The 27210-nt window shown below is 46.4% G+C and overlaps 1 protein-coding gene across 2 annotated transcripts in view; it reads left to right on the top strand.

The window, feature by feature from the left end:
- The first annotated feature begins 11338 nt into the window (after positions 1–11338).
- The window catches only part of SGMS2 (sphingomyelin synthase 2), a 93980-nt gene continuing 78108 nt past the window's right edge, over positions 11339–27210 (top strand). The window contains exon 1 of one of the 2 annotated variants that reach the window (XM_058666967.1): positions 11339–11597. The gene's annotated coding sequence lies outside the window, so the exon portion shown is untranslated. Of the gene's footprint in view, positions 11598–11768; positions 12059–27210 lie in introns of those variants that run through there. The other variant, XM_058666966.1, reaches the window with a different exon arrangement.

Genomic DNA, 27210 nt, shown 5'->3' with positions numbered 1-27210 from the left:
CTCTCTCTCTGTTACTGTACCTTCCAAATAAATAAAACAAATCTTTAAAAATAAAACATGCTAAAATAAATATAAAATTAATAAAATTAATAAGAAAAAATGCAAGTAACTTAAGTAAAACTAAATAAGTAAAATTTAAAAGTAAAATTTTAGTTTATCTTGTGAGTACAATTGCATTATGTGGATCTTATTTTTCTAATAGAATTTTAAAATATATATTTATTTATTTATGTTGGAAAGGCAGATTTACAGAGAAGAGAAACAGAAAGATCTTGTATCATCTGGTTCACTTCCCAAATGGCTGCAACAGCCAACGCTGAGCCAATCTGGGCCAGGAGCCAAGAACTTCTTCTGGGTCTCCTATGTAAATGCATGGTCCCAAGGTTTTGGGCCATCCTCTACTGCTTTCCCAGGCCACAAGCAGGGAGCTGGGTGACAAGTGGAGCAGCTGGGTCACAAACTGGTGCCCATATTGGATCTTGGCACTTGCAAGGGGGAGGATTAGCCAATTGAGCCATCATGCCAAGCCCTGTTTATTTATTTTTGTGATTTTTTCATTTGAAAGACAAAAAATTGGCAATGAGAGAGAGAGAGAAAGAGTAAGAGATCTTTCATTCACAGATTCACTTCTCAAAATGGCCATAGCGCCAAGAACCTGGAACTCCATCCAGGTCTTCGATATGGGTGGAAAGGGCAACTATTCATTGATACCCCAGAAGCTGGATTGGGAATGGATCAGTCGCGACTTGAACCAATGCTCACATGGGATCTGGGAGCGACAGGTGGTGGTGACTTAACACAATGCACCACATTGCCACTCCCTGAGAACGGTTTTAAACCATTGATATTTGCCATGCTTTTGCCTCCCTTATAAAACTCAGTGTAGTCAAGAATTGATGAATGTTTATGAGATAAATGGATTCAAAATGATTGAAAAGTACAATTAGTCAAAGGTATTTATTGAGTTAGCAACAGATTGCTAATGGAGACACTAGAACATACAATGTAAAAAAAAAAGATAATTCCCTTCAAATGTAATCAAATGGAAAATAAATATAATGAATGAAACCAGGGCAGAGGGAGGGAGAAAAAAAAGAGGTGGGTGGTGTGAGAGCAAGATTGATTATCCTGGAGCAGCTGTGAGCAAAGGACAGGAAGAACTGAGGAACGTCCGGTGGCAAGTGTAAATGGCTGCAGGAGAGAAGTCAAGAAATTAAGCAGAAAACATCAGATTTAAAAGCACAAAAGGAAACAAGAATTTCCCACCCAAAATAATGACTGGCAATTGCGTTCTCCTGTTAACATTTGATATTAAACAATGAGTGCAGACCATGCGGTCATGGACATTAAATTTATGAGGATGTTCTAAAGATATAATAAATGAGCTAATGGCATATGGAAAGCTCTGGATTCTTTTCAGTGACACCATTAGGATAAGTGCAAGGTGTTATTTCATGTTGAATTTATAGATTGTATATGTGATATACTTGCATACTTTAATGGCCACTGTCTGAAAACATGGCTAAGAAGAGGAGCATTGAAGAGGCTTAGAGGTCCAAGATTTTAGTCTATTATGACTCATCTCTAATGTTTTTCTCTGACTATATTTAACTATCAGGAAGTTGTAAAGATAATTGGTCTAGGTTTATTGTATGTTTAAGGTCACTGACTGGATTCTTTCATATAGAGAACAGTACACTAAACAATTTAGAGAAAGGACTGGGAAGCAAAGAGATTTGTTCATTTCAAGTTAAAAGAAAAGCTGAAAATCCAGGTGTGCATGGTTAATAAGCACACCTGTGCTTTCCATTTTCCATGCAAATATAAATGTCTGTTTTAATTTACAATTGAAGACTTTTAAAGGGAGGCATGTTGGAGTAAGGTGTCTGGATTGTAAACAGAGCTCTCATAAAGTGTTTGATTGGACAGCAGTGAAGTGGCCACTTGGGACATTTGCATTTCTGCTTCTGATACAGCTTTCTGCAAATGTGCACCCTGGGAAGTAACAGGTGATGGCTCAAGAACTTGGTTCCATGACACCCACTTGGGAGACCTGGCTTGATTTTCAACCTCTTGGCTTTGGCCTGGCTGCAGTCCTACAGGGTATTCAAGGCATGCTGTGGGCATTTGGGGGATTGAACCAGCAAATGGGAGATCTCTCTCCTTCTCTCTTTCACTACCATTCAAATGAATAAATAACAGCAAAGTTTAACTGCTTGGCAGGGGATATGTGTGCACTTCCCAGTGGAGCTCCAAGAAATAAGGCAGCAGGCGAAGCAAAGGAGTGCTACCTCCACAAGGTAGGAGAGGAAACACTTGCCTGGGGTGGGGACCAATCACTTACTTTGAGAAGATAGAAATTCAACTTTGCTGTGGTTCCATGACAGCTGGCTTTTGAAAGACCGAACCACAAAACTGCAGTCACACAACACTACGAAACAGAATGTAATACTGAGCTGGCTAGCAAGTGCTCTTTTTCCTCTAGGTCAGAGTCTAGACTAGTGTTTGGCAATCAGGGAAGGAGACAGGGCACAGGGTGATGGGGTCATGGTGTGTGAGGAAATGACCTTCCCTACTAAAAAGAGCCTTCCTCCTCCCTAGGGCAGCTGCATAAAGCTATCATGGTCCCTTCCACCCTCCTTTTCTTTCTCCCTCTTTCTTAACCTATCACAGACTGCCTTGGACTTTTGGGAGTCCTTTCCAAGATGACATAGCGTCTGACCAAGTTTATGTTTAGTATTTCCTTAGAAAGAATGTCATTTGCCTCAACCGTGTCAAAAAATGATGGAGGACTGTTACCTTAAGCTAAAATGTCTCTTTTTGCTCCATAAAAGCATTGACTTAGGGTGGTGTCTGGAATTCCTCGCCTGAAGATCCATCAGGGTTATAGGTGGGCCATGCACGTGATGAGTAGGGCAAGTTCAGGCAATGCTGCCCCAGGCTAATCTCCCTCAGGAAATCAAAGTTTTGCCAATACACAGACCTCCATCTCTTTTCCACTGCCAACTTCCCAAGATGTGTGTTCTCACCATCTTGCAGGAAACACACAACTATATCTACCATGGCCCATGTGGCCCTAACACTTGCCCCTTTATTATTTGTAAGCAGAGAGGAAAGAGTGACAGAGATAGGACAGGGAGGTCTCGCATACACTGGTTCACACTTCTAATGCCCACAGCAGCTGGAGCTGGGCTACAAACCAGGAGCCTGAAGCTTAGTCCAGATATCCCACTCAAACCATCTAGTGCCTCTAGTGCTTGAACCATCACTGGCTGCCTCCCAGAGTGTGCATTGCAAAGAACTGGAAGAGAGAACCCAGCCAGGGCCTAACCCAGGCATTCTGATATGAAATGTGGTGTCCTAAGGGGCTAACCACTGCATGAAATGCCTGCCTCCCTACTTTTCTCTCCTCCCCCCACCCCCTTACAAATGCTGCTGTATTGGAGGTGCCATTTTTTTTCATCTCTCAGGCCAGGGCTACCACCCATGCCTAGATACTACATGCTCCTAACTTCTCAGAGACTTCTGACTACCAATCACTCTACACATTGTCTTTTTAAAATTTTTGTATTTATTTAAAAGTCAAGGGGTGGGATCAGGGAGAGAGAGATTGCCAACCCACTGGCTCGCTCCACCAATACCACGGTAGGGCCAGGCCAAAATCAGGAGCAAGGGACACAATCTGGACCTCCCATGTTGGTGGCAGGAACCCAAGTCTTGGAGTCATCATCTGCTGCCTCCTGGGGTATGTACATTATCAGGGAACTGCAACTGGAAGCAGAATTGGGACCTGAACCCAAATACTCTAATATGAGAGGTGGGTGTCCTGAGTGACATGTTAACCACTGTCTTGCTCCTCATCTTCTTCACTGAGGCCTTTCCATCAGTATCCAACTATGCTTTCCCACTTCTTTGCACAGATGGATATCTACACAGCTGTCTTCGTTCTTTCACATGTCTGCTCTAACCAGAAACCAGCCATGACAAGTAGACCCCTAAAATGGAGTGCCAATCTCCTTATTTGTTACACATTTATTTGTTAAAATGGGCAGAGTAGTCAGAGGGCAGTGGTCAATAAAAAGCACACTAGCAGATTGATTTACAACTTAAAAAAGAAGCATCATTGAGAGGAAGAGCAAAAAGAGATCAAACATTGCCTGCCTGCTTCTCTGTGTTCTTTTTTTTTTTTAAGATTTATTTATTTTATTACAAAGGCAGATATACAGAGAGGAGGAGAGACAGAGAGGAAGATCTTCCGTCCGATGATTCACTCCCCAAGTGAGCCGCAACAGCCGGTGCTGCGCCGATCCGATGCCGGGAACCAGGAACCTCTTCCGGGTTTCCCACACGGGTGCAGGGTCCCAAAGCTTTGGGCCGTCCTTGACTGCTTTCCCAGGCCACAATCAGGGAGCTGGGTGGGAAGTGGAGCTGCCAGGATTAAAACCGGTGCCCATATGGGATCCCGGGGCGTTCAAGGTGAGGACTTTAGCCGCTAGGCCACGCCGCCGGGCCCTTCTCTGTGGTCTTGTTCTCGCTGTGGTTTTCATTGGCTTGTTTCATTTCAAACAATCTCTTCAGTATAGGTGTGTGTGTGTGTGTGTGTGTGTGTGTGTATGTCTGTCTGTCTGTCTCTCTATGGATACCCTTGACATACACTCAACCTGTGGGAAATGTGCAGCTCAAGGGCATCCAGGATACTCACAGAGTTGTGTCACTATTCATTTACTGGGGCTGACTTAACAAAACACCACAGTCTAGATGGCTTTAGTAATTGAAATTTATGTTATTATCTTTCTGGAGCCTGAGAGTCCAAGATCAAGGTACCCTCGGGCTGGTTTCTCCCAGGGCCTCTCTACTGGACCTGCTCATGGCTGCCATCTCAAGGTGTCCTCACACAGTCTTAGTCTTTCTGCTATGTGCACACATCAGTGGTATCTGTGTGTCCAAATTCGCCTACATGTAAGGACACCAGTCATTCACATCTGAAAGATTCTTTCTCTAAACACAGATCACTAATAATGGCTGGGCTCAGCTTTTTTTTTTTTTTTCAGTGTTTTGATGGTTTGGAAGCATGCCCACTCAGTAGAACTGTACATTAAATTTTGACCTTTCCCTGGGCTGATAATACAGGATATAACACTGTCACAAAGCTGGACAGTCACATGTCCAGTCAGCCACATGATCATGAGCAGAAATCGGTGAAGTTCTATTTATGACAGTTTACTGAGCTATGACCACATGGTAAGCCAAGGAGAATCTAGGCAGTCACATTCTAATGTCCTGGGGTTAGGACTCTTAACATGGGACTGTTGGAGGGGAAATAGGGAGACACAACTGAGCCCCTTGCTACTTCCTGGGCATTTCTTCTCCCTTTCCCTGCTGGCTGCATTGGAGGCACTGTTCCTTCTCATCTCGCTGGCCATCGTTTCCAGCCATGTCTGGAAATGATCTCTTCCTGGCTTCTCAGTAACCTTGACAAACCCTTGACTATCCCCCACCTTGTTTTCTTCCTCATCCTCTTCTTTACTGAGACCTTCACATCCTCATTCAAGTCATTCTACATTTGTCTCATTTTCCCCCTAAAAGTCCCATACCTATTAGTAGTCACTCCCTGTTTCCCATCACCTAAATTGTATGTTATTTAGGCTTATTCTGGTAATGCTCTAGCATGCCTATGGCTCAGCACCTCCAGAAACCAACTAGCCATCCCCATGCTGAATCCAGAGGATGAGCTGCTCCTCTCCTGCTCAATCAGGTGTCAACCACATGTCAGCCCATCTCAGCATGACGAAAGTCCCTCTGGTGAAGGTCAATCACCAAATTCAAGGGACATTTTTTAGGCTTCATTTTACTTGCATTTGATGTGGATGGCTGTCCCACCTTTCTCCCCAAGAGATTATGGCTTGGTTTCTTCACATCCATCCACATCTTCTGTTTCCGATTGTGCATTTTCAGCAGCCCCTACTGTGTTTTTCTCCTTCACCTCATCTGTGAATTAGGGTTCTCTCCTGGATTTTCTCTCACATTGTATTCTTTCTAGGTCGTCTCACCTTCCTGAGACCCCATAACTCCCCACCACCATGATTTACACTACTAGCATAGGCTGACTATTCTCAAGTTTATATTTTTGGCCTGTGCCTCTTTCTGAGTCTCAGACCCATAGCATCAGCTGTTCATTAGATGGCCCCCATTTACACAACTAAAACTCACCAGGTTGGAAATTCATCATGTTCCTTACAAGCCTATACATCTCCGCACATCCACCTGCACCATCTGTTGCCCAGGCGCTCAAACAAGCAGTCATCTTTGGCTCTATCCCTATATCTGGCTGATCTGAAAATTCCATACATTACACTTCAACTCTGCTTCCTTTATTCCTTTATCTCTCTCCTCCCCCAGCCCACTGCTGTTATGCACCTGCACAACTGTGCTGTGGCTTACTGCTTTGCTTATGCCCTCCAATTTTCCTCCAATCCACACATAGTGTAGACAGCTATTAGAGACATGGTACTTTTCATTTACATTTTAATATCCCAAATATTTTTATTTAATAGAGAACATTTTGATATAGTGTAGTCGATACTAACTACCAGGAAGATAGTCCAAAGACTTCAATTAATAAAAAAAATCTGAAAATATTGCACTAATTCCCAAATTAAGACAATCAGATTTCAGAGAAAACTCAACACATGTGTGCACATTCATGCTCACACATTTTCTGTGTGTACATCACAGAGCCACTAATAAGATGACTATGAAGAAAAAGCATGTTCTAGTGTTGGATTTGTAACAAGCAAAGACTTATGCATGATAGTTACACTTCTCCCTCATCCTCCAATGACTCTCTGATAAGATAACATCATGATGGGTTTTTCTCATAAAGCTTAATTCTGTTTTCAAAATTTAAAAACTTAGAGTATTGTTAGAAGAATTTTATTACACACAATTTTTAAAAGAGATTCATTTATTTGAAAGGGTTAGAGAGAGAAAGAGAGAGAGAAACTGACTTTGTATCTATTGGTTCACTCCCCAGGTGGCCAGAGCTGCTAGATCTGGGTTAGGCTGAAGCCAGGAGCTTCTCCTGGGTCCCCACAAAAGTGGCAGCAACTCAGGTCCTTGGGTCACCTTCTGCTGCTCTTCCTCAGGCCATTAGCAGGGAGCTAGATTGGTAGTGGGGCTGCCTGGACAGAAACCAGCACCCATGTAGGATATCGCCTTTATCTGCAATGTCACATTGCCAGCCCAGAGTAGACACAGTTTAAGAAATGGTGGTGAAAAGTGTGAGCTTTAGGACAGACATTGTGGTTCAGCAGGCACACCAGGGACCCATAATAATTTGTGGGATTCAGTCCCACCTCTGCTTCTCATCCAACTGCCTGCTAATGTGCCTGTGAGGTAACATATGATGGCCCAAGTGCTGAACTCCTACCACCCACACGGAAGACCTGGATGGGGATGAAAGCCTAGACTCCTGGTTTTGATCTGGCGCAGCATTTGGGGAGTAAATATGCAGATGCATGATCTCTGTTGTCTCTGCCTCTCTTTCCCTGCCTCTTAGGCACTATGATTTTTCAAGCAAGTAAAAATAATTTTTAAGTGTGAATATTGGATCCAAAAGGTTTTGGTTTCATATTTGGATGATGCTACTTACTTGAATGTGATCCATGTCCGTGACAACTGTGCTTACCTCTAGTTTCCTCATATGTAGTAGAAGGCATTGTAAGTGCCTGCTTCAGAAGGGTGCTGCACAGATTAAAGGAAAACACAGGTAAAGCAATTTACAAAGTCCATGGCATGCAATAAGTACTCAATGAGTGGTAGGTGCTTGTTCATTGGGTGGACCTAGCATGAACAAATATCTGGAAACTTCAATGTAGTCATCTCAACTTCCGGCCATCATGGAGTGTTTTTATCTTCTCAACTATACAATAAGTTCTCTGATGGCATAGACTAGTTCGGTTACTGCTTTCTACACTCCGATACTGCTTGTGTTATTTTTATCACTGAAGTGATGTCGATTCATTGGAAAATAGTTCAGAAACCCAAACGTCCTCCTCACGCGTTATACCCATCTATATCTCATTGCCAAGAGATAATATATTATTTGGTTGTGGATTCTGTTTTACAGGGAATATTTTGTCTCATAAAAATTGGGCCTTTTTTCCAGTGCAATGGCGTAATGGTTAATGTCCTCACCTTGAACGCACTGGGATCCCATATGGGCACCGGTTCTAGTCCCAGCAGTCCCACTTCCCATCCAGCTCCCTGTCTGTGGACTGGGAAAGCAATCAAGGATGGCCCAAAGCCTTGGGACCCTGTACCTGCGTGGGAGACCGGGAGAAACTTCTAGCTCCTGGCTTCAGATCGGCTCAGCTCTGGCCATTGTGGCCACTTGGGGAGTGAACCATCGGATGGAAGATCTTCCTCTCTGTCTCTCCTCCTCTCTATATCTGCCTTTCCAGTAAAAATTAAAAAAAAAAGCTTTTTTTAAAAAAATGGGACACTTTATTCTGCTTACGTTTTTTACTTCACAAGGATAGTTTTCATGGTATTCTGTAACATGGTGGTTTGTTCTTTAAGGCTTTTTCATTTGTTTACTTAATTAGGCATTATATTGGATCTTGGGAAAAGCATAAATAATGCTATAACAAACCTGCAAAATTTCAGATAATCCCCCAGGGCCAGCATAGCAGATTAAGCAAACTTGAGGACACCAGCCCATTAGAGTGTTGGCCAAGCCCTGGCTCGCTCTATTCCCCATCCACCTTCTGGCTAGTGTGCGTGGGAGAGCAATGAACAACCACGGCTCAGGTATTTGGCCCCTGCACTCACCTGCAAGGCACAGATGGAGTTCCGGGCTCTTGGCTGCAGCCCGGCCCACATCTAGCTCTCCTGACCACTTAAGAAGTGAACCAATAGAAAGAAGAGCTCTCTCTGCCTCTGCTTTTCTCTGTGTCACTTTGCCCTTTGAATTAATGAATAAAGAAATAAATACATCTGTGAAAAAGAATATTTCCCATTGCTCAATCATGCCTGGAAGGTGCCCTGAGTGATTTTTAGAGAAACAACCATGGGTACAAAACAAGAATTCATACAAATTGTTGGTTGAGGAAATGAGTCCAGGTACATTCATAGCAGGAATTACTTTACGAGATGTGTCCTATAGATAGATATGTTTTCCTAACACAATCAGTGTGCTTTATCAAACCGCAGAAATATCTGTACAGCTTCATTTGCAGCATGCCCTGACTTCAGAAAAATAGCTGAAAAAAGCCCAGTTATTCCTGGGCCCTTTCAAGGACTCAGCTCTCCCCATGACATGAAGGCATGTATTTTTCAAAACAGAATACATTGTAACAGCAAGAAGTACAGTTTCAGAAGAGAGGAGGATTTGGCTCTTTCTGTAACATGGTGGTGTCTGATTTTCAAAACAGAAATGCAAGTGAATAACTTGTTTTCTTGCACACTGACCAAGAGTGAAATAGGAAAGCTTCATGCACTTGCTCATAATCATCATGCAATGACATTCACATGGTTATAAAAGATGTAATAAGTGTAATAAAGTGATCCAATTGCTTATTTTTAATTTTTAGTTTTCATGACAGTTTTTTAGGCTCAAGGGGTTTCCCCTTCACCTCCGACTGTTTCCCCCTACGTTATAACAATAGTATAGTTTTTCAACAATTGTCACAAGTCCATCATTCTTCTATTTAAGTGTATCATGACATTGTAGGTATAGACATGGGTGAAAAGTCCAACACCGTGTTGACAAAATATATTTAACAGATTCATTGGGAGTCCATCCTTTATTCAGAAGCAGAGATATATACTGCAATGTACGTTCACCTCACGGTATACTTGCTTACTTCACAATATTTAAACTGAGGCACAATCCTAACCATACATGCAACCCTGCCCCCTCCACATGAAGCAGCTTTCTGTCCAGGCCCAAGGCTCTGATGGATTCTCAGGCTTTGCAGAGGGCACTTCTGGGTTTGTTTGGAGCTTTCTGATTTCATCTATGAGCACAAAAAGGTCCACTCAGGACCTTGCTTACTTTTCCACAATGTCCAAATGTCTGAGTCACAAAGTAGGGAGAAAGTGCTGTATCCACCCCAACTTGCCTGGGTGTGGTTGCACAGCTTATTCCAGACCTCAGTCACCAAGGCCCAGGGCACACGAGCATCTGCATTTGAGCCATGACTGCCTATGAAAAACTGCTGGTTTGAATTTCCATTTATTCCACCTGCACCCTAGCAATCCAATCCATTTGCCATTGCCTTCTGGGCAAAACGCCTAGGTTTGATAAAATTGAAAATGAGCTCCTTACTGAGAAGGAAAAATAAACCCAAGGAGAAGAAATTTCAGTTGTTGGTGTTGGCTTCTGAGTTCCCAGCATCTTGAAGCTTTTTGACGTGTGAGTTTCCCACAATGAGGTTGGGCCCATGGTGAATTTCAGAAGCATTTTCATCTGAGGGAAATGTCCCTGTTGTGACATCTTAGGGCTGCCAGCTTGTTGACATCCTGGCCTGATGTGTTACCATCATGTTTTAGTAACCAGAGGCACATGACTGTCTACCAATGTGGTTTCTGACTCAGACACCCAGGGAAGCCTCTCCTTAATAAAGTTGGTTATACAGAAACCCCCTAAGCCAGTGTAACTCCTACGCACCCTGACACCCTGCCCTCCCCCCAGGAGCCAAAATGAACACAAAACATTTCTGTTTGCTGCCTTCAACACAGATTGGGCCACATTGCTTTTGATTCCTAGCTGTGTTCTCCAGGACTGCCTTCGTTTGCTTTGACAACTGCCCAGCAGGTGCAGGAATAGCCACTCCAGGAAAACACAACGCCTTGGCCATTTTTAGGGCGGCATGGTCCGCTTCTAAAACCATAAATGCTGAGGTTATCAAAGAAACCGCGAATGACTGCCCTGAGCCTCAAAAGCTGCAGAGAAACAGCTTTCAGTAAAAACGATTCTTTGTTTATTTTGGTTACGGTTTCTCAGCCTTCAGGAGAGGCAGTACATCAACTACCAGGAAAAATGACACAGTGGATAGGCACCCAAAGGAAAAGCCTCGTCAACCCCGTAAACAGGGAGCTGCTTCCCAGCCCACACCTGCAGTTGCCACCTTGCGGGTGGGATGACCAAGTTTGCCAGGCGACCAGGGAAACTCACCTCTGGGATCTGGGCCAGGACAACACCCTGACCTCCTTCAGTCAGCCTTGCCGCCCCCAAGCCCACTCACATCGGTCAGGAAGTAGTTCCCGAAACAGGCGGGTGCGGGGGTGGGGGATTCCTTTCCAGCCCCACCCCTGAAAGTTGCTGGGAGTGGCACCTAGAGAACTTTCGCAGAGTGATCAGGTCACAGCTCTTGGAGGTCTGCTCCGACTGCTCAGCCTCACCGCCCCGGGTCAACCTGCCCCGCATGCCAAGCCCCTCCTTCCTTGCAGCTTTTTAAAAGGCTGGGAGAGGGGAGGGTCGGCCGGAATTTTCTTTTTAAGAAGTCGCACTGGTTTTTCGAGCTTCGCTCTGTGCCTGAAGAGACACCCTGCGGGAACCGGGCGCTGCTGCCGCGCCGCCACTGAGCCGGAGGGTGAGTCACTGTTTGGAAATGGAGTGGGCGGGCGACGGTGTGCGAGAATGAATGATGTCAGGAGCGCGCAGGGCGCGGGCCGCGCGCGGCGGGCGGGGAGAGCGGGCCTCCGGGCCGCGGTAAACACCGAGCGCCGCGCCACGCCGCGGCCCGAGCGGGGCGGGGAGACCCCGCCCTCGGTGCTCCAGGAGCCGCCCCGAGCCCCGGGCCGTGCTGCAGCGCCGCCGAGTGCGGCCTCGGGGGCGGCGGCCGCGGGAGCCACCGGAGACCTGCTCACCTTGGCGGGGCCGCGGCGCGGACGGCGAGACCCCGAGCAAACTTTGCGGCGGCTTCGGCCCGGGGGCTGGCGGGGCCGAGAGCTGGACGCGGCGACTGCGGCAGCGGGCCCCGTCCACTGGCAGCTCTCCCTGCCGGGAGCAAGTGCCTTGGGCCGGCTGTGCCGGGAGCCCCAGCTGCGAGCGGTAAGGCGCGCCCGGTGGGGCCGGGGAGGAGGATGGGCCGAAGCGCGGGGCATCCTTCCTCCACTGGGTCTGCAGGAGGATGGCTGTGTGGCTCTGACTTCTAGCTGTGAGCCGTCAGCTCATTCATTTGCAGCTCGTTTCGGGGGGGAATTCGGCATGGCGTTGAACGGAGACAGGTTAAACCGTAGATGGTCTGGAGCCCCTGGGCAGGTTAGGGCTGAATTTGGGGTATTCGGAGAAGGAACCCAGTCGGGGAGGCATTTGCCAATGATGTGGGAGCGTGGGGAGCCGCCTCCGGGCTGCGCGCACCGCGTCCCCGCCGCGTTGGGCGTCCGGAGTATGAAGGGGACACCCAGCTGGTGGCGGGCGCGGGTGTCGACCCGCGCGCGTGGCGAGGGGGAGCGTGGCCCTCCCGCGTGCGTCGCCGCACCTACTCGCGCGCCCTTGTCCTCCCTCATTTCTGTGTGCTACTGTGGCGGTTCCTCGGTTGGAAGTCCTGTCAGCTCTGATATGACATTACATTCCGTGTGACCTGTGCGTTTTGTTTCTGAGAGGGATATGGGCCGTTTGGTTTCACAGGGTTTAGTGGGGGATTCGGGAATCTGGTTAACTTTGCAAATCTCTGGTTTCACACCCTAGCCTCATCGATTAACGTAGAGTGTCACCTCCACCCCCATCCTCACCTCCTCTGGAGGGACTCGTGAGGCGTTCTGACTAGGAAAATAGAATTATATACTATTTCGGGTAATAGTGCAGATCCAAAAAGGGTTGGTAAGGAGGATAATGAAGATGAAAGCACGAAAGACTAGTCGTCAGGTCTGGTACACAGCACTCCAACACATTGTAGCTGTTTAGATAGCAATAATAGTGTGTTCCAGCTGGTTTGGGTGTGGGAAGTGATGCTTGCAGGGAGGTCAGCATTTCTGAGGCAGCCTGCGAAGGTTTTGGTTCCCACTCCGTGGCACGGGCACTGCCACTCAACTCAGAGCTTAACGTCAGAGCAGTGGCTGAAAGTGACAGCGCAGGACTGTGAGGGCGGGAATGATGTATGGGAAGCTCCCCGAGGGACTTATTTCTCCTTCAGAAGCAGTGCCGAGTTTGCTTTCTGTCCCGTACCTGGGTCTGCTGAGAGCCGAGCTTCGCTGCCCTCTTATGATTGAAGTGTTCGTCCCTCCTGCCCCTCCCCCACCCCACACACAAACACACACATACACACAGAAGTTAATATTTAATTTGGCTTCTTTAGTTTCATTTTTAAGTAAAGCTGGTTGACTTATAAACCCGGAGGGGATCCAGAACGCCTTCAAGTGGTCACTCCCGGTTCCAGATGGCTTTTCTTCCAGAATTTCATGGAAGCCTAGAAATAACACACAAGATCCCCAGGTGGATTCAGGTGCTACTGAGAACACTTGCTCCCATCACGTCCCTAACAACCACAGCTTTCCGGGTGGAAGGTTTGAAGAGCCGTGTTAGCACAGTGTAAATGGATGGAGAGAGCTCACAGCAGAAGCCAGGAGACCTGAGACTGTCCGGAGAACCACTTCGAGTTACGTTGCATTTTATTTTATTTTATTTTATTTTATTTTATTTTATTTTATTTATTTTTTTGAACAAGTAACTGAAACTAAGGCTGTGTGGGGCTTTAAGCAGAATAGTAGGGGGCGAGAGCAACAACCTGAAAACCATCAAAGTAAGTAGTGCAACACAAATGGAACCTTTTTTTTTTTAAAAAAAAGAAATAGTACTTTTCCACATTTTAAGGAAAAATTAAGGTGAATTTTAGATCATAGTAAACAAATACACACACACACACACACACACACACACACTCCTTGTCCTGAACTGCTATCAGGCATTTATTTAACTTTATTTTTTAAAGATTTATTTTATTTATTTAAATAGCACAGTGACAGAGAGCGAGAGGCAGAGGAAGTGATCTTCCATTCCACAGTCCACTCCCCAAATGCCTACAGTGGCCAGTGCTGGGCCAGGTTGAAACCAGGAGCCTCAAACTTCTTCCAGATCGCCCACGTGGGCAGCAGGGGCTCAAGTACTTGCTCTCCCAGGCTAGCTAAGCAGGGAGCTGGGTTGCAAGTGGAGCACTAGCTTCTGGAACCAGCATGCCCATATGAGGTGTTAGCATTGCAAGGGGTCAGAGCTGCTCAGCGTGCCAACACCACAACCCTGGCCACCCTTGTTCACTGATAGTTTAATAAGCAACTACTGCACAGCCACTGTGCTAGATGATGGTGATGCCAAGTTGAAGGAGAAAGTGTCCGGAGGCTTGCAGTCCAGCTGGGAGAGCCCTGACTTTGAATATGCAGAGGTTAAAGGTCACAGAGGAGGAGAGGGCTGGGAAGTTGGGTGGCAAGGAAAGTGTTACCACAGGCTGCCTCCTGGTGGTAGTGGGAGGGCCTGTGTCTGGATTCCTGAATGTTACCAGGCAGAACCAAGCACGTGTGTGCTCTGTTTACCTGATAAAAACATTATAGATAGGTCTGGCCTTCAAGTTTAAGTCATTTTCAGGATTGCAGTTCAAACTTGTTTAAATGCAACCTGAAAAGACCATGCAGCTCACCCAAGATTTATTTTCTGTGAACAAAGCACTGCACTAGATCTCTAAGAGGATTATTATTGTGTGTGAATATTCCAGCTTATTTACTTTTCTCATAAGGAATGTCCTAGTTATGGGAATTCTTTTTTTTTTTTTAAGATTTGTTTTTATTGGAAAGGCAGATTTTATCTAGAGAAAGGGAGACACAGAGAAAGATCTTTTATCTGCTGATTCACTCCCCAAGTAGTCACAACTGCCAGAGCTGAGCCGATCTGAAGCCAGGAGCCTCTTCCGGGTCTCCCACACGCGGGTGCAGGGTCCCAAGGCTTTGGGCCGTCCTCGACTGCTTTCCCAGGCTACAAGCAGGGAGCTGGATGGGAAGTGGGACTGCCGGGATTAGAACTGGAACCCATGTGGGATCCTGGTGCAAGCAAGGTGAGGACTTCAGCCGCTAGGCTACTGTGCCAGGTCTTATTACTGGAATTCTTAAAATGTAGGTAAAACAAAACAGAAAATTACTTACCCAGAAAATCACTTACTATCATGCCCATTCATTGTTTTGTAAACTCCTGCACATGTGATACTAAAAAGTTCCTGAGCTTGCTGCAGGCCAAGCAACATGTCAGCTACTTTGTGCTAGTGTGGAGTGTTAAATCTACCTAGGAGCAAACACTGTCATTCTGTCATTCCCTCTTTTGAGAATCCTATTTAGGGAAATTAGGTAACCTTCTTGAAGTTGCACAATTGGGCCTTGGGCCTCTGTGTATTTTCTAAGTTTATTTCCCCACTCAAATGCAAACTCCTCCCCAGCCTCACAATTTCAACTGCCTGTTACCTGGCAGCGTCTCAGCCACTGCCCTGTGGGTGGATGTTGACCTTGTTTCCAGCTTCACTATTTCCAGCAGTTCTGCATGGAATGTCTTTCTCATGATATCTGTGAAATACAGTGTGATTTAACTACCTTTTTTTTTTTTAAAGCTGTGTTCAAAATCAGGGATGTTTTTCTTTGTCTTTAAAATGTGAGGGTTTCAAGATGCTTCGTTCATGTAGTGTGTGCCCTAAGATTTCAGCGGGAAGATCAGCCTGCTCTATGGAGTGGCAGACCTTGTGTCCCGGTTTATCTGATGAGAAGGGAACTCATCAAGCCTTTAAGCTTGTGTGTGCTATTAGCCATCAAGCTGGACTTCTGTTTGTGGAGACATATAGCACAATGGAATCGGGCTGCTTTTGCAAGGTGGTTCTCTGAAAGGTCCTCGGCAGTTCATTTCCATGGGACTTAGTGAAACAGACAAGTTACAAGTTCAGTTGTTGCATTTAGTGTGCTGACCGAGACATTGTTTTTTAAGCCTGCCATGTTTGTTATTTGAAAACTTGAAAAGTAAGTAAACCATGGGTCACAACATTTTGAGGTTGGTTTAATCAAAGTGTAAGATGTTTTCATTAATTTATTTACTTATTTGAATGACTAAATTACAAGAGACGAGGAAGGAGAAGGGCAAGATGGAAGGAGGGAGGAAGGGAGGAGAGAGAGAGAATCTTCAATCTGGATCACTCTCCAAATGGCTCCAGTGGCTGGGACTGGGCAAGCTGAAGGTAGGAGTCAGGCACTGCTTCCAAGTCTCTGACTTGGGCCCTGGATCATATTCCACTGCTGTCCCAGGTGCATTAGCAGGGAGCTGCCTTAGAAGTAGAGCAGCCAGGTCTTGAACTGGTGCCTCTATGGGATGCTGGCAACACAGACAATGGTTTTATTATTAGTAAATTTTCAATATAAATATGACATTTCTTTAAGTATTATCAAACTTTATAATAATATCATAGCTTTTTTGCTATGCGGAGACAAAATTTCAAGTTTGCCTTGGGTTTATATATATATTTCCTTGGCTAGTTAGTTTATCCTTAGAGTTTTGATAAAGGATATTGGAACGTGAGTGACGTTAAATCCAGCCTCTTCGGCCAGTCTTTGGCTGTTGCAGCCATTTGGGCATTGAACCAGCAGATGAAAGATCTGTCTCTTCCTCTCTTCTGTCATTCTTCTGCCTTTCAAATATATACATTTTTAAAAGAAAAAAATCCAGCCTTTTCATACAAATACCCAGCTAAATTCAATTAATTAATTGAATTTGAAAAATGACTGTTGGAGCAGAATTTAAAGAAACAGCCACCAGAGTGTGTAAATTACTTGCTAATTGGTTTCCCCTAGTGCCGAACATATTATGTAATAATTTATTTGCCACAGTTTGAGATTCAGCCTTATAGTTTTGTTTTTTTTTTTTAAAGATTTATTTTTATTTCAAAGTCAGATATACAGAGAGGAGGAGAGACAGAGAGGAAGATCTTCTGTCCGGTGATTCACTCCCCAAGTGAGCCGCAACGGGCCGATGCACGCCGATCCAAAGCCGGGAACCTGGAACCTCTTCCGGGTCTCCCACACGGGTGCAGGGTCCCAAATCCTTGGGCCGTCCTCGACTGCTTTCCCAGGCCACAAGCAGGGAGCTGGATGGGAAGTGGAGCTGCTGGGATTAGAACCGGCGCCCATGTGGGATCCCGGGGCTTTCAAGGCGAGGACTTTAGCCACTAGGCCACGCCGCCGGGCCCATAGTTTTGTTTTTAAGAAGTATTAACTGAATTATTTGTCTTACGTATGATTTCCCCCCCACACACACACACTTTTTTTTTTTCTTTTAAAGAGAAGCACTGGTGTTTGGCACAGTAGTCAAGTTGCTGCTTGGAATGCTTGGAGTTGAATTTCACCCCTGCTTCCTGTCCAGCTTCCTGCTGAAGCACACCTGGGAGGCAGCAGGTGATGGTTCAGTACTTGAAGTCCTGCTACCTGACTTGGATTGAGATCCAAGTTTCTGGCTTTGATCTGGCTATTGCAGGCATTTGGGGAGTGAATCAGCAAATGGAAGACTTCTGTATGTAAAATTTAAAAACTAGAAGGCACATACTAAGTTTGTTAGAGAGGGATCAAAGGAAGCTAAATCAAGGCCAGAGAAGCAGATAAGACCTCTGCTTACTCAAGTCAAGTGCAAGTGTAAGACTCTTAGTGGTCCTTTTGGGGAGCAGCCCAATTGGCTGGTAGCACTACATTTGCTGCTCAGTTACACTGACACATTTTAGTTGTGGAGACAGGACAGGCCAAGCTGTTAAGACCAGCTTCAGATCATATTGGGGAAGAGCTGGAATACCTGCCTTAGGTATCCTTAACTTTGTGCCAGGAAGGTGCTCTATGCATCTGAATAAAGGCAGATAGCTATCCAGTTGGGTGAAACCATGGAACCAGAGGCAGCATGACTATGGAAAATTGAAGAGTGAAATGGGGAAATGGCTGCGGACAGAAACATGGGAGCAACCCGAAGGCATAGTCCTGCCTCATCCTGGTGCCTGCTGGAATTGGTGACAGCTCCTGTTGGTTCTGGGCTGGTGTTGTGTTGTTGTGAGGGGCCTGGGCTGGCAAGTGTAGATGTGTGTCAAGGACACCTCTGGCTTGCCATGCTGCAGAGCATCATTCTGGGAAGTCAGCACTCCTTAACAGACATCCACATAGCACGTGGGGGCAGGTGAGGGATCACTGCTTTACCTAGGGATCATTTTAACTAGGTAGTCTGCTCTAACCCTTAGGCAAGATGTAGAAGATTGAGTTTTTAATCAGAGTTGAGGAAGAGTCAAAGTCGAGATCAGCAATTGTGGAGCATGGAACCCCTGGCAAATCAGCGTGCCACCAATCAGTTCCTGCAGATAGAAGCCTGTCTCCAGAGATGTGAAGGCCTTTCACCAAGACTTGCAGCATTAGCTGCACATAATGCTAAGCCCTTAATGGGACGGTTAAGCAGTTAGCTTGCTGAGCCTCGTAACATAGGACATGGAGCGAATGTCATACCATAGCAAAGACTAAGGAGTAGTAGACATTTTGAGATTAAGTCCTGGGAAGGTTAAATGATCCTCCATCTTCATACCCTGCAAAATAAGATTTGTATGTCCCCTGTGGTGGTGGCAAAACCGGTTAGAAAGGTTAAGGTGCCTAAGGCTATGGAATTGGAAGCAGGTGCAGTGGGCAGCTGAAGCCAGACCCAGTTGGATCTAACGTCCATGCACTGCCCCATGTCTCTTGGAACTTCTGGTCACCTGTCCACCAGCATTGGGGATTTGTCAGGTTTGGGGAAATTTTGGTGGGGGGAGGAAGAAGAGGATATGTTTTGATATAGCACTGGGTGTGTCTGCAAGCTCCTTGAATGGTTTCTGGGCGTGTGCTGCCTTGGGATTGTGCAGTAATGCCAAGGTTAGCCTGACGGACTTAGGCAGCCTTGGAGTTGAGTCCCAGCCACATTGTTCACCCCTAGGGACCTTGAGCAACATCTTCATGTGAGCCTTTGTGCCAACTCTGCAAAATGGGCATAAAATAAGATTTACCTCATCAGGAGAGCAGGTGAACAACATCACTTTTTAAAAATAATTTATTTCTTTGAAAGGAAGAATCACAAAGTGAGAAAGAGATCTATCCATCTGCCAATTCACTCCCCAAATGACTGCAATCATCGAGACTGGGCCAGACTGAAGCCAGGGGCAGAAACTTCTTCCTGGTCTCCTATATGAGTGGCAGGGGTCTGGGCACTTGGGCCACCTTCACTGCTTTTCCCAGATGCCTTAGCAGTCTGGGAAGTAGAGCAGCCAGGGCTTGAACCAGCTCCCATGCATGATGCGGACATTGAGCTCACTAAGCCACAATACCGTCCCCACCAGCACTGAGTGATACTACTCGATGTGTAAAATGTAATGAAAGTGTCAGCTGGTTTAGGGTAGATAGTGGCTCAACGATCTGCTTTTGGCATATACACTGTACTTGTAATCTTTAAAAACCAAACTTTCATATGATTAGCTAACAAACAAACAAAGGCTTTTTCCTAGTATGGGGCTGGCTTCTTTACTTGAGCACCCATGGGTTTGTATGTGTCACCTATGCCAGTAGGCTCTGGGTCCTATCTGCCACCCTCCCCTTCCCCTTCCCTTTGAGATTGAACCGTAAGGAGCCAAGTAGCTTGTCCACTGCCGCTGGACTCCATCCCTGTTGCAGGAAGTGAATATCATAGGCTGTGAATGCTCTCAAGCTTTTGCAGGCTCAGTCACAATATGCCTGCCCTCCCGGCAGATGCTGGGAGCGTGTGTCTAGCACAGCTGGTACCATCCCCCAAGAGCCCAGCCTTCTGGGGAGCACTGTACCATGGGCACTACTGTCCGTGGAAATGCTGGGGTCATTAGGCATCACAAACCCCACTGTCCTCGCCTTGCTGTGCCACCGTCTTTAGGAGGCCCTGAGGCCATTGAGTTAACACTGCTGCCACTGTCTTTTGGCTGTGGAACCCGCAGCTATTCCTATCCCAGGAGTTGCCACCTAATGTAAAGCACCACAATGGGTATTGTTTCTATTGAATCAGTGTTCTGCACCACTTGTAGAAGAATGTCCATGACTATTTCTATTTCTAACCAGGCCATCCACCGTGCTGGATTAGGTAGGGCTGAGCAGTTTGATCCCTGGAGATCCTCCTGAGGTGGGGTTGACAGGTCATAAGCAGCAAGCACAGAGATTTAATATTTCATTTAGCCTATGCTTCCATGCCTGCTGGGTGCCAGGGCTTGTTCTCTCTTTTTTAGTCCTCTTCCACCTCAGACACTCAGAGGCAGGCATCAAGCCCATTTGTCAGGATGTCTGCTGGAGACGCAGAGAAATTAAGTCACTTGCAAAAGGTCACACAGTTACTATACAGCAGAAATAGGTTCTGAATGCAGGCAGTCAGTGGCTGTGCAGCCGAGGATGGATCTCACAGTGTAGCCCACTTGTGTCCTTACACATGCAGTTTCAGCAAAGGAATGATCACACCTGTCCAAACATGCAGTCCACTCTTGATGGCTGGCCATGAGGAAGATCAAAACTACATTACCTATTCCTTTTTTTTCTTTTAATATTTATTTGTGTTAATTTGAAAAGGTTGCAATGGCTGGTGCTTGGCCAGACCAAAGCTAGGAGCCAGGTGTCGCATGAGGGTGGCAGAGGTCCAAGCATGTGGGTCAAATTCCATGGCTTTCTTGGGCACATTATTAGTAGGGAGTTGGATCACAAGTAGTGTAGCTGGGACTTGAACCTGTTTACAAATGGGCTACTGCCATTGCAGACAGCAACTTCCCCTGTACCACAGTGCCAGCCCCCAGATGATGCAGTCTGATGTCAGTATTGAAATTTCAGTGTCGGGTGCCACACGCTTGGCTCAGAGCCTTGGAGTGTGTGGTCGGCCCCAGTGCCGAGTCTGGGATAGAGGGAGAGCAGCTGTTCTGGCCCCGGATCAGACCTCAAGGAGAGCCCTCTCTGCTGGCCAATGGCAGCAGCAAACTGGTCTGCTGTTCTAACAGGAATGTATATTTTTTAAATTTTTAGCTTTAGGGTTTTCATCTATTATAAATTAGAATAAGTTAAAATCCTCTAGAGTAGCAGAGAGGGGCCTGTCCATATGAGGTTTCTTTCTCCTCCTTTATTTTTCTAAAACATTTACTTATTTATTTAGAAAGGCAGAGTAAGAGAGAAATCTTCCAACCACTGGTTCACTCCCTGATGGCTGCAGTGCCCAGTGCCATGCCAGGACTCAGCATGGTGCCTGTGAAGGATGCTGGCATCCCAAGTGGCAGGTTTACCTGCATTGTCTTATTAGCAACCCCTTATTCTCTTGTAATTACTGCTGAGAGGATAGTAGGCAGAATGATGGCAGGAGCTGGGTGCCTGTTGGGGGTTGCAAGGAAGGATCTGCTGATGGTACCATTACGATGGTCCTGCGTTGCCTGGGGGAACCCAGGGTAATCACGAGGATCCTTATTCATGAAAAAAGGATGAGGTGGCATCGTGAGAAAATATGGCCCAGCCAGCTTGGGCAGCGGAGGCGTGGGAGGCAAGCAGCAACACCTCTCCAGAAACCAGCAGACGTGAGGAAGTGGATCCTGCCTGAGGCTAGCTGGGAGAAACACGTGCAGCCTTGCTGACGCTCTGATTCAGTCCGAACTCCTGACCTTCTGGACTCTGGGGTGGAAAATGTATTGTATAAGCCACTGCGTGTGTGGTGACTTGTTAGAGCAGTGATGGGGAAACCCAAACAGAGAGTTCCACAGTATTAACAGGCTGACTTATTTCTTAGGCCAGGGAAAAAGCTGCCACATGTCCTGAGATATTGTTTTCTGGACTCAGCAAAGGCAAAAAGGATTTACATTTTGAGGGCTGTGTTGTTTTACATGTAAAATTAACTACTGGGGGGGGGGCAGCTAACTTTTCATAGTTGCATATTTTTAGCTGTGTCAAATTTTATCTTTTGAGATTTTATTTATTTCCTTTGAGAAGTAAAATGACAGGGAATGAGAAAGAGAAATAGAGGCCTTCTATCCTGTGGTTTGCTTTCCAACTGGCCACAACATCCTGGCTGAGCCAGGTTGAAGCCAGCAGCGTGGCTTCCGGGAATCCTACCTGGGTGCAGGGGCCCAAACACTTAAGCCATCTTCAACTACTCGTTGGAAATGGAGCCAGATGAAAACTCGTGCCTATATGGGATGCTGGCATCATAGACAATGGCTTAACCAACTGTGCTACAATGCCAGCCCCATATCATATATCCTCATGATTCCAGAGCAGGTAGAGCCACTTCAGACCGTTGATAAGACAGTAAGACAAGGCTCCCTTAGTGGCCTCTTACCTCCTCACTTGTTGGGTTAAAATGATGACACTCCAGGTGTTGTGTAGTTGTTGGAGGCAGACACCATCTCCAAACTTTTCACTCCAGCTTTTCGTGAATTTTTAAAATGTATTAAACATCTGCTGTTTGCTCTACTTATCCGACAATGTTAGGATGAAACCTTTGAGAGCAAAAGCTGTCAAACAAGCATGTGATAAATTCTAATGAATGAAATAAAAGGTGATATCATTTTTTGGGTCATCTGGGAATAATATTTCAGGATTATGGTCAGTTTCTGAAATTAATAAAGAGAAATCTCATAATGGATATGGCTAGTTTTTTTTTAAGACTTCTACGTAATCATACATTGTGATTCAGAGACACTTTTAGGTTAGTGTCTTTCCTTAACATAGAAATGGCACTAATGTGAGAAGAAAAATCTTGAATTCTCCTATTTTAAACACAAAACAACATGGAATTTAGGCAGTTTTTAACAGCTTATAGTGGATAGTCAGCTGGATGATGAGAGGGAGAAGTGTAAAGTATAGAATATGATGTTCATAAAAACCATGGGGATAGAATATGTTCATATTTGCAGTTTATAATGTATTCTGTTTGAAGTCATATTAACTTAGGGAAAATCACATAACTGGTGGATCAGTTTCATCTTACAAAGGTGAAGATAAGGGGAAAACAATGTGGGAAAAGAAAGTTTTGGACCATATTCTAAAATGCTTTTGGGGGCCCAGCGGCGTGGCCTAGCGGCTAAAGTCCTCGCCTTGAAAGCCCCAGGATCCCATATGGGTGCCGGTTCTAATCCCGGCAGCTCCACTTCCCATCCAGCTCCCTGCTTGTGGCCTGGGAAAGCAGTTGAGGACGGCCCAAGGATTTGGGACCCTGCACCCGTGTGGGAGACCCGGAAGAGGTTCCAGGTTCCCGGCTTCGGATCGACGCGCACCGGCCCGTTGCGGCTCACTTGGGGAGTGAATCATCGGACGGAAGATCTTCCTCTCTGTCTCTCCTCTGTATATATCTGGCTGTAATAAAATGAATAAATCTTTAAAAAAAAAATGCTTTTGGAGAAGATTTTTTTTTTTAGGTCCCCACTTATCTAAAATCTTTCGGAGCTCTGTTCTGTGGGTGTAATGCCTCATGGGACTGTGATTCATTTGCTGCCATTTTATCCTCATTGAGCAACTCTGATGGATAGTTTACATTTCCCTGCCACAGTCCCGTCTGCACAGTGAGGGTGACATCATTTCTAAGCTTGCCAGGGCTAGAGCTCGGATCAATGGGCTGACCTGCCCCCAGGGGGTAACATCCTGTTGAACCAGTGCTGTCCAGTGGAATTGCAATGTGTGTGTCTTTGAGTTTTCTTTCTTTTTTTTTTTAATATATTTTTTATTTTATTTTAACTTCTTTTTAAATTATTATCATCATTCTATGATATAGTTCCATAGGCTCTGGGATTTCCCCAGCCTCCCCCCTCCGCCCCCTGCGCCAGTCTTTGAGTTTTCTAACAGTTGTATTACGAAAAGTAACCAAGCAGTTGAAAATATTCTGTAAAGCATTAGGACACTCATATGGCCCACAGGTTGTCATTGCACCCTCCATTGCAGTTGCTGGGTTTGAGTCCTGGCTCTGATCTCCATTCCGGCTTCCTGCTGGTAGCACATGTGCCACCCATGTGGGAGACCCAGGTTGCGTTCCAGCTCTTAGCTTTGACCTGGCCCAGCCCTGGTTCATGTGGACATGTGGTAAGCAAAACAGCTATCTGTGAAATAAGTTTTAAAAGTAGAAGAAATGAAAATGTAAAAATTAGCTCAATATATCAACATACTGCCATGTGATATGATCAATAATTAATATAACAATTTTTGAAATGTTGAAGTCCTGACTTCTGTGTGTATAGTTCAGACTGGCCACATTTCAAGTGATGTGGGGCCAGCAGCTACTGCACGGGCAATGTGACTAACCAATCATGCCCTTGAGGAACAATCACCAGGGTGAAACTGAAGATAATCTGTTCATAGTGACGTTAGGCAGATGACATTTTTTTCCTTTTTTTTTATTATATTTTTGACAATCTTTACATAGTTACGGTAAAAATGTTCTAAGGCTATAGGGAAGTGGGTAAGACTATTATTTCCATATTGTTTCCTTTTTGTATCTGAGGTAAAGGGGGTTTTGAGGGAGAAGCCCCAGCCAGTTTCCCACCAACCCCAAGTCCCAGATGGGGGTATGCTCTGAGATACTTGCTCAAGTGGTTTTGATAGTTCACCAGTTATGAATCGCTGTTAGTCTCGCCACTCCAAGCACGATGAGGTCGTTGAAGAATCCACTGATTGACATAGTCCATCATAAAGTCTCCATTTGCCCAGTATTTCTCTGCCAACATATAGCTGAGGTGGTTGATTGACTTGTACTTTCTTCTCTTTTCTTGGCTAGGGTTCTGAGTCCGCCATTTTGATTGGGGAGATTCCCCAAAGAAACTTTGAGGTATTCCCAGACCAGACTCTTGTATGTACTAGCAAGCACAGGGCCCAGCACAGTCCATCACCACGATCAGCTGGTGGTTGCAATTGCTGGGTTGGTTCTGTTTTCAGTCCCGAGTTGCACTGGAACCAGTGGGTGTTGTAGTCCAGCCTGGTTCTGCCCAGCACATACTTGGCCCTCGCATAAACCAGTGGGAGTTGCAGCCTAGTTGAAGCAACCCACAATAACCCCCACCAGGCCCGTCCCCTACCCTGGTTTGCCAGTATGTGCAGCAGGCTATTCCAGTCTGTCCCACATCCCATTCGGCTCTCATACATGCTAATGGGTATTAAAGCTTTGTTCCTTCTAACCAGTTCCACTATGCAGCCCACACAGATGCTGTTGAGTGTCTGTCTAGCCACCCCAGCTCCTATCCTAGTTTTCATGCCCTCCCGCGGGAGTAGTAACCCAAGAGGGAGGAACCCACTATTTCCCTCCCAGGTCTCTCTCAATCCCGGTTTATGCACTCTTCAGGTGGTTCTGTGGTTTGACTTGACAGAATTAGCCCCCAGTGCCAGCTTCTGCCATCTGATGCCGTGGCTAAGCCCAAACAACCCTCACCCACTCTAATTTTGTTTGCACCAGTAGGAATAATCTGCCCAGCCTGGCTTTTCCCTGATCTAGTCCACATGAGGCGCACAGGTGTTGTAGCCCTGCTTAGTCTGGTCTGTCCCCATCCCAGCTCATGCTCTCCAGTGGGAGTAGCTGTCGGGCGAGGGGACAACCCCCTTAATCCCCCTGCCGGCTTTGCCCCCCTCCCTTCCTGGTTCTCACGCGTGCTGGTTGGGTGCTGCCAGTCACATCCAGTACAGGCAACCTCACCCCGGCATTCCATATTGTGCACTGGTTTTTGTCGCGACTGAACCTGGCTTGACCCACACTCTGTTCTGGTGTTCAGATTTGCCAGTGGATGACATGAACTGATGCCCCCGACCCATGCCAAATGTATGGATGTGGGAAACTTTCCATGGCCTATTCTGGGCTGTTTCCTATCATGCTTCTTGCACTTACCTGCAGGGACTGTGTCCTGCCAGAGGAATTGCCTAGGCTCCTCCATCAGAACCCCTCCCAGTGCCAGATTTTGTGCATACCAGGGGGTCCATGAGCCAGCCCTACTCAGTTCACCTCCTGTCCTAGCAGGAGCAGTGGCTTTTCTTGGCTGGTTTTCACCCCATTCTGGTTCTTGTTGTTGGATGTTTCAGCCCAGCCATGGCTTGTCCATACCCACATACAGCTCACACATGGCTCAGTAGAGGTTGAGACCTAGCCTAGTCCGTCCCACATCTACCCTGGTCCTCCAGGACACCAGACGGTGTTGGGGTCTGGCCTGGCCTGGTGCATCCAGTCCCAGTCCATGCTCGTGCCAAGGGAGACTATGACTGTTTCCTGGTTAGAACGCAGCCCCCATTCCAGCACACGTGTCCCTTCGTGGGAACCTCAACCCAGCTAGGGTGTCCCCTTAGCTCCCCAACCAGGCCTGTTCCCAGCCATAGATCACGCGCATGCCAGTGGTTGTTCTGACTCAGCTTGGCTCAGTACCTCACTTGTCCTGGCCTCTGCCTTAGACATGTTGGCTTAGCGTCCTTGACTCATGTAGACCAATAGGTGCAAGAGCCTAGCTCGTCATGACCTGTGCTCCATCCTCATTTGTAGTTTCGCTTGTAGGCTAAGGTTTGCTCAGTCCTGCCCAGTACATCCTGTTCCATTACCAATTGACACATTAGCCAACTGTTGGAGCTACTTTGCCCAGCTTTTCCGACCCCCAGGTCTGGACCACATGTTCACCAGTGGGAGCTATGACTTGCCAGGGGAATTTCCCAAGTTCCTCCACTTGATCCACTCCCCGACCCAGTTCTCGTACATGCCAGTGGGTTTTAGGCCAGTGCCCAGCGCAGTCTGGCCTTCCATTTGGCCATGTATGAGCTGGTGAATGTTGCAGCCCGGCCCACCCCACACCCTATTCAGGATGCACATTTGGGTGTTGCTGCCTTGACCAGTCCAGACTGTTGCGGGTTCCTTTACTTGTGATGATGGCAGGCTCCTTGATCACACCTAGTTTAGTCTATCACCACCCAAACTCTTGAGCTAACCAGTGGGGCTAGAAGTTCCACAGGGTGTGGCCCACACATCCCCCACAGAATCTATCCCCGGATATGGTTCTCGAGTGCTATCTAATGTTATGGCCCTGCCTAATGTGACCAGTCTCCTGATCCATCATCACGTCAGGTAATAGGATATCCTGCTAGGCAAGCCCCGACCCTTAGCTTTTGCATAAACTGGTGTTCGGTGCTCAGCATTGTTCAGTGATAACAAGTTCTTCAAAGGAAGAGTTACTGTCATTGGGAATCTTTAGGATT

Source organism: Ochotona princeps, chromosome 7, assembly GCF_030435755.1.
Source record: "Ochotona princeps isolate mOchPri1 chromosome 7, mOchPri1.hap1, whole genome shotgun sequence".
In the NCBI taxonomy this organism is placed as follows: Eukaryota; Metazoa; Chordata; class Mammalia; order Lagomorpha; family Ochotonidae; genus Ochotona; species Ochotona princeps.
Note: the sequence above shows the minus strand (reverse complement) of the source record. Positions and strands in the feature narration are given on the sequence as shown.